The sequence below is a fragment of the Micropterus dolomieu genome, linkage group LG17 (assembly GCF_021292245.1).
Source record: "Micropterus dolomieu isolate WLL.071019.BEF.003 ecotype Adirondacks linkage group LG17, ASM2129224v1, whole genome shotgun sequence".
Classification (NCBI taxonomy): Eukaryota; Metazoa; Chordata; class Actinopteri; order Centrarchiformes; family Centrarchidae; genus Micropterus; species Micropterus dolomieu.
In genome coordinates this window covers 20,394,692-20,402,750 of record NC_060166.1, presented here as the reverse complement: position 1 = coordinate 20,402,750, position 8,059 = coordinate 20,394,692, and the positions used below count along the sequence as shown (strand labels likewise).

The following is an 8,059-nucleotide window of genomic DNA, read 5'->3' as shown; positions in this document are numbered from 1 at the left end:
TAAAGCAGTAGCCAGAAGCCCCTAGAGGCTGAAATATACATTATATTGCATATTTATCCAGAATATTTAAAATACTGTACAAAAGCAGCCTGTATTAGACACTGGATATCTATGGTAATGACGGATGGTAGAAAATGACCATCAAATACCTCAATACTAATATTATGCAATGTTACATGTCACTGTACTAATAAAAAACTATGCTTTAAACATAGATCGCACTAGATCTTGCAAAATAAATGAACACATTTGATTGTGGGCTGCATGTTGCCTTATTAGAGCACAATTGAAACACTGCTTGTTTAGTAGCAGCAGATGTAGACTTATGACAATGATCACAAAACAATCTGCATGTTAGTGACTGCTGATTGTGAGTTTAATTTTTTTTAATGTTATTATAGGGATTTGTTAATTAACTTATTTACTCAGCACAACAAGAGGCAAGAGACAAATAAGCCATTAATTAAAAAAAAACAAAAACACAGTTCTATTTTACACAAACTGCGTGTGATTACACAAATGTGTGGAGTGTATATTGATTTTACTCAAGGGTACAATGTAATTCCTGGCCACTTTCTCCAAACAAATAGGAGGCTGCATATACACCTCTTCTCCCTCAGCCAGGCTACTCTAAGCAATTCTGCGGCTCTTTTCTAATGACATGTATAAGTTATCTTTATAAGAATGAGGTTAAAAAGGATGTGGTGTGAAGATCTGCGGGGAGGGGTTTCTTTCCTGCCTGTGTGTCTACTCTTCTCTGCCACAACCCCGGCTCGAGGGAGGCAACGTAATGAAATCGCTGATATGTACTCAGCAAATGAAAGTTTATTCCACAATAAAAATGGTCAGACAATTAACATAGCAATACTGCTGCTACAAAACAATGGTGATTGCATGGGTGAGAGAGCACAAACTCTTCTGGGGTGCTCCTTTTATTTCCCATGCTTCATACTGGTTGGCCAGCTTCAACTTCCATTGGCCAATGTGCAGCTCGGCCAGGCTGCACAGGTGCGAGCCAATCACCCATTCAGCACCTGAGGAGAAACAAGGGGGGGGGGAGGCAGAAACCAGGAGGAAAACAAAACAAAAGCAGGCCTGCTTGGCATGTAACACCCCACCCTTATAAATCCAAACATTTGGAACAAATACTTCTACATCCAGTCAACTACATTGCACGTGACAAACCATCTGCAAGTACATAATCAGATCCTTTCTTGTGCAGAATCTCCGGGTTGTAGCCCTGCACTAAGACCAACGCATAAGGCAATTTGTATTTTAGCTGTTGTTGCTGTCTTTCTTGGTTTGTGGTTTTGTGTAGTTCTTAGTATCGGTCTTGCATCTTAATTTTGAGTTCATATCTTGGCATTTATTGCTTGTTCAATGTTTGTATTATATTTGGCTTGTCTGCTCTGTTCATTCTAGTGTTAGTCTGTTTCTTGTTTGATTGTAGTTTATATGTAGTATTTAGTTTTCTGTCTGCCTTGTGTTGCTTTCTCTTTGTCTGGTGATTTATTATTGTGACTGTGTTTAGTCTTACATGCTTGTTTCCTGTCATGTTTAGTTTGCATTTTGGTGTTATGTTTCTGCATTTTTGTCTGGTCCTGTCTGTTCCCCCGTGTGGTTTCACCTGCTTGCCTGTGTGTCTGTCCAATTACCTCATGTCCTCCAAATGGCCTTGGTCCCACCCTGCTCGTTAGCTGGTGTTTAAATGTTGGCTTGTGCCGTTTAGTCTTTGTGATGTCCATCTGTGTTGAGTGTTCTTTCCTGGTCCTGTGCTTTTTGGATTTCCCCTTTGATGGTTCCTTGTTTATTCTGGATTTTCCCTTTGGATTGTGTTTTGTTTAGAGTTATTTTTGTATGGAAATTTATTGCTGTGCTTCCAGCGTAAGCCTGCTTCATTTTGTTTTAATAAATCTTTATTTGAACTGCAACCACCTCACCTACAGTCTGCATTTGGGTCTACACCTCAATTCTCTGCTTCTGCACTCAGCTGCCCATGACGGTTGGTATTGTGCATTCTGGAGGGGAACACAAAAGGATTATGGTCAGTGAACACCTTGATAGGCTTGACACTTGTTGCAGTGCAAGAGCTTCCTTCTCAATGGTGGAATACTTCAGTTGCTGTTATTAAACTTGCGTGAGAAGTAACTCACAGGATGATCAATTCCCTGGTGGTCTTCAACCAACAGAACAGCTCCAGCCCTGACATTGAGCTTGAAGGGCACAGAGAAGTCTTTTCAGATTTTCGAAAGACTGTTGGTACTCACTGGACTAAACAAAGGGCTTTGAAGGACTGGTTAAGGCAGTCAATATGGCTGCTACAGAGGAGAAGTTTTTACAGAAACGACGATAGTAACCAGCCATCCTGGTACAGGAAATTCATCAATGACCTTGATTTTTGCATCTACAGGACAGACTGTCCTCGACCATCGAAACATCTCCCAATACTTTGTTCGCTTGTCTCTGAAAAGTAGCAGGGGCACTACACATGCCAAATAGCATGACAGTATTGCAGGAAACTGGCAGGGGTTACAAATGTACAGATTTCAGAGGCACTTTGTGTTAAAGGGAATTTGCCAATATCCCTTTAACATGTCAAGTTTAGTGATATGCATTGTAGAACCAATTTCATCAATGCAGTCGTGAATAAGGGATAATGGATATGCATCTGGTACGGTTACAGCATTTACCTTGCCAAAGTCAGTGCAGAATCTTGGACTTCCATCTGATTTTGTATCCAGGAGACTGGGAGGGAACGCCATTACACAAACATGGGAACTCGTATGATTTTTCATCATCACCATGTTGGTTATGAGAAAGATAAGTAGTGGGGCAAATTAGACAAGATCTCAGTGTTACTTAGCCACGCCCCCTGTGGCTTAGCATTACCCATCACTAACCCATCCTCATCAGAAGATCTCACCTTTGTGAAGGATGCCACCGGTGAGAGACTTAACACTGGATGTGGATGACACATTCTGGTCATCCTTGGCACGGTACAGCTTCATCATATTTACATGACACATTTGGGTCTCCCACCTGCGGTCAGGGGTTTGAATGATGTAGTTTGTGTTGTACTGAGTTTCTTCTCTACAACATATGGACCAGAGAACATAGGAGAGCAGAACCAGGTATGGTCAAAGAAGCAAAACTATCACCTGGACTGAACAAGTGGATGACCGCTTTTCGGCCATAGTGCCACTTCATTTTCACCTGGGAAGAGGTCAGGGCATCTCTAGCCAAGGAGTAGGCCAACTGAAGAAAATTTGAGCTTGGTTACATACGCTGGTATACTTGTAACCCTAGTCTCTGGCATGACCAGCTGTTCTTTAAGGACCCCTAACCTCATGTCCAAACACTAGTTCAGCAGGACTGAAACCCAGTGATTCTTGCACAACTTCACAAGCAGCAAACAGAACAAGGGGAACACTGTCATTCCAGTCCCTCTGAGAATTATACCAATGTTTGCGTAACATGGATTTTAGTGTCTGATGAAGCCTTTCTAGTGCCCCCTGGCTTTCAGGAGGGCAGGCACTAGAAGTTACATGCTTAATGCCTAATGTTGTAAGGTCATGGGCAAACACTCTGGACTTGAAATATGTGCCTTGATCGGTTTGAACCTCTTGGTAGACCAAATAGTCTTCCAAAGAGTACTTCAGAGCCTTGTAATAACTGGGGCTGTGATCCTCCGAAGTGGAATGGCCTCTGGATACCAAGTGGAAGTACAGAGTTAGAAGGAACTGGTTTCCAGCTTTTGACTTTGGCAGTGGTCCAACACAATCTACAATCACTCTTTCAAATGGCTCAACCATTACTGGAATGGGGTTAAGAGGAGCAGGGAGATCACCTGATTGGGTTTTCCAGCAACTTGACAAACAAGGCAAGTACGACAATAGTCAATATCACCACGTTTGAGTCCTGGCCAGAAGAAATGCTTAAGTACGTCGTCTAAGTCTTGGTGACCCCCATGTGTCCTGACCATGGATAGTCATGAGCCAAGGACAGTCATGAGCCAAGGACAGTACCTGAGAACAATAAGTTGTAGCCACAACAACCTGGTAAGTGACATTCCTGTCCGGCAACGCATCAGCATACCATCAAGAAAGTAGGCCACATTCCTCTTTCTTGCTTCTTCCTGGCTAAGGACAGAATTGACATTTCGAAAGGGTGGAATCACCTTGTTGTGCTGCGGTGAGCTCCTTCCTGGTGGCCTGTAGTTTCACAGCCTCCGGAGAGGTAGTCACAATCTTGGGCATCTGTACCTCAAGCTGACTTTTGGGCTTGGGCCCTACATCAGAAAAGTCTTCTGTGACCAGAAAACAGTCTGCCATGTCAGGATCATATTTTTTTGACTGGGCTCCTGTGACTACACAAGCAGGAAAAATGTCAGGTATGTGTGCTGTGTCAGGCTCTTTCAGGGCTATCTAGTACCTCAGGCACTGGCATAACCTTGCCCCCAGTGAGGTCATTGCTCAGAATGAAGTAAACACCTTTAATGGGCAAGGCAGGAAGGACAGCAACATTAAAGAGTCCACTGACTAGAGAAGACTCAACATGTACATGATTCAAAGGAGCAGGGATGAACCTCGTTTCCACACCCTGAACAACTGCACTTGACTGACATGATTCAGGTGACAAAGGTAAGATCTCCTCCCTAATAATGGACTGTGAGCCACTTGTGTCCCTAAGTATCGTCACTGGCAGCCGATCTTTTGGTCTGCCATTTGGCAACACAAAGCCTTCTAGAATGAAGGGTTTAAAACAGGGATCAAGTTAATAATCATCCTGTGACATTTTTTCTGGCAGTGACTTAAAATTAATTAAACCAATGCCTTTTGACTGGGACACGCTGGGCTGAGTCAGTTTATACTTTAAAGACAGACAATCTGCAACAACATGACCCTTCTTGTGACAGTAGAAGCATTCAAAGACACCACATGGAAGTGACTGTGGCGCCCTCGCCTTTTCCAAAGGAGGATGGCCAGGGCTAAGCTTCTCAGGTGGAAGGCCTGAACTTGTGTCTGGATGAAAGGAAGACACAGACTGCTGCTTTAGACAAAGAAGTCACCTTTTGCTCATTGAAGACCACCACCATTTTCTCCGATAAAGCATTCTTAAAATCATAACTGTCAAAGGGACTCAAAACTATTCTTGACTTCATTGGCAGCACGCCACTTGTCAAAGAGAACTAATTTTTATCATGCAAACTCAACAAATGTTCGGCCACTGGATTTTTTTATGATTCCTGAATTTGACCAAAGGCTTCAGGTACAAGTTCACAAGCACGCATAATTAACTCTTTGCGCACATCAAGCTCCCGTAACCTGATTTCATTGTCAGCCTCCAGCTTGCTCTGCTGTAATCAACCCTCAATCTGCTTTACGAACCATCTCCTTTTCTTGCGCCTCCATCTGAAGGCTGGCTAGGCAAACCTTCAGCCTGGCATCGACGCTGGATCAACAGACTTCTGGGGAGAAAGGATCAAAACGAGGCAAGGTGGCAGGAGGAGCCTCATGCTCAACTTTGTCATCCAACGGTGTTGCCACGGCAGTTTGCGCATTCTCGCTGTCAAGGAGAGAGGAAACACCTGGTACAGCAGAGAAAACATGGTTGATGGAACACTCCCAAACTCACCAGTGTTACCAATGAAACTTCAGGGCAACAGCACTCAGAAACCATAATCAAAATGTACTCACCAGGAACAAAAGGAACACAGCATAAAGGAATTGCTGATATGATGTACTCAGCAAATGAAAGTTTATTCTACAAAATAAAAATGGTCAGACAATTAACATAGAAATGTGGCACACTGATGCTACAAAACAATGGCGATTGCATGGGTGAGAGAGCACAAACTTTTCTGGGGTGCTCCTTTTATTTCCCATGCTTCATCCTGGTTGGCCAGCTTCAACTTGCATTAGCCAATGTGCAGCTCGGCCAGGCTGCACAGGTGCGAGCCAATCACCCATACAGCACCTGTGGAGAAACAAGGGGGGGGAGGCAGACACAAGTAACAGTCACTCTGTTCAGACACAACTGATAAATATGTGGAATAAGTGCATAATTTAAAAAACACAGTGACAAACAGCAGTGAAACTACTACTAATACTTATAGTGGTCAGATTTTGATATTTCATCTCCAGGACAACAGTGATGAGAAGGACAGAGAAATCAAAAGGATTGGCAAGCACGGAACACATATTTCATCATCCGATCATTTATATCTTATATAAAATATAATTCATATTGTCATTTCGCCCACTCTGTCTGAACAGTCCAATAAATTAACATGAGCACCAAAAGGAAGCAGGCAGTGTCTCCGGGCGCTTCCGCTTCCTGTGTGTCCCCTAAAAACGACGACTTCACACCCAATCTGCCTGGTCAGAGAAAGGGAAGTTCAATTGGTGGCATAAGACAAAAAATAGTAGAGGTAGCAGAGTAACGAGAGGTTGGGGAGCGTGAGGGAGAGGGATGGGGAGCAGCTTGTGAGCAGCATTGATTGACAAGCCCTCAGGGCAGCTCTACTTCATCGTCCTCTCATGTTGGACTGAGGGCAGACTGGATGCTACAGTGACTCACTGTCACTTTAAGAAGCACAAGCCAAAAGTTCCCCCTACCCACCTACACCCATGCCAATTTGGTAGACATCACACAGCAGTTTAACTTGTATAAACTTTTATCTACGGAGCTGCAACTTCCCTCGTGTCCACAGCTTGTGCCATTGTAAACGACCAGACATTGTAAGGGACCCACGTCGTGGGTAAAATAAACTCATACCCTCTCAACCATATGGTTTAGTCTAAAATACTGAAAAACAATTCAAGTAATTTATTAATTATTAAACCAAAGTTTACCTTTATCATTCTGAGGTTTTGAACCAGCTGCCTTCTTTCTTCTTCATGCTTCTGACAGTGTAACATAACATGCTCTACTGTTTCTTCTTGCTGTCCAGTGTGTTCAAATCTAAGTCTTGATATCGTTTGGTCTCACCTGTTCCGTCCTGCACATCTCATTTCTCCAACTATTCTCTGCACTCTGTAAAAACACCTCCAATTCCTTTGCCACCTTTCATTCTCTGTTTAGTAACGCTCTTGATTTCTGTTTTACTGAAGCTAACACATAAAGAGATAAAACGGTGTCACCTCTGACCAGTGGGGACTTACTTGATCTGTATTTGTATAGCTTATAGCATTTTCATTTACATGTGAAAGCCTCCACTAAACCTAGGGGAAGGGGGGTCATGGGGGCAACACTGACAAAATCCACAACAATTACCGGCAGTTCCTGACAATTTTCGTTGCTGGGCTAAAATTCCTGTAAGTAGCTGTTTACGTGAACTTGCACGACAATTTAACGTGCCATGCAGTGCTACTGTCCACAAAGGCAAGGCAAAGGGGTAATAGTGGGCGAACCTGGCCTTCCCTCAGAGAGACTTGTTTAGCTCCACATTACAGCAACAGCCTTCATAAAGAGAGTCAAAGAATTGATACATGCATCTGGAGCCCAAAGTAGCCCGCAAATCTTTCAGTCTGTCAGGCCTTCTTTACTAGCAGCTTATTTGATTGGACACTTCCTTTTTGACTGTCAGATTCCTCTGCTGCTCTCGCCTCAAGGCAGAAACTCTTTTCTGTTCTTGTTTATGTTCTTATTTTTGCCTCTGTCAGTATCTCAGCCCTGTATCCGTCCCTCTGGTATGACAGAGATATATTTGAGTCTTAATCCTATGTGACCCAGAACTGATTGCTCTGTAGCTGCCTTATCATGAAATATATAGAGAGTAAAAAAAACTTTTAGGGTTAAGGATCGTATTTCAATGTGAATCCAGCCTTTGATCGTAGAATGTAGGAAACCTTTTCTGAACAACCTACTTACATCTAACACAATAGCACTAGCGCAGGCCCGACAAGACCATGATACAAGCAGTCAAGTCTAGGTGAAAATGTATAATTGCCAGTTACTTTTTTAATTAATTAACAGCCAGAAATATAAGATTTGAGAGTATTATTTAGGAAAGCCTACATAATGTCTCTTTGATGATCATCAGAGACAAGCATAAAGT

The 8,059-nt window shown here is 42.9% G+C and overlaps 1 long non-coding RNA gene across 2 annotated transcripts; it reads right to left on the bottom strand.

Moving 5' to 3' along the window:
* Positions 1-832: 832 nt before the first annotated feature.
* On the bottom strand, positions 833-5,831 carry LOC123986156. 2 transcript variants are annotated; one of them, XR_006828798.1, is made up of 4 exons: positions 5,697-5,831; positions 5,388-5,587; positions 1,941-2,018; positions 833-1,823 (listed from the first exon to the last, which is right to left on the bottom strand). It is a non-coding gene; the product is annotated as an uncharacterized LOC123986156 (long non-coding RNA). The 2 variants fall into 2 exon arrangements; XR_006828797.1 differs by having other exon boundaries at positions 833-2,018.
* Positions 5,832-8,059: the final 2,228 nt, after the last annotated feature.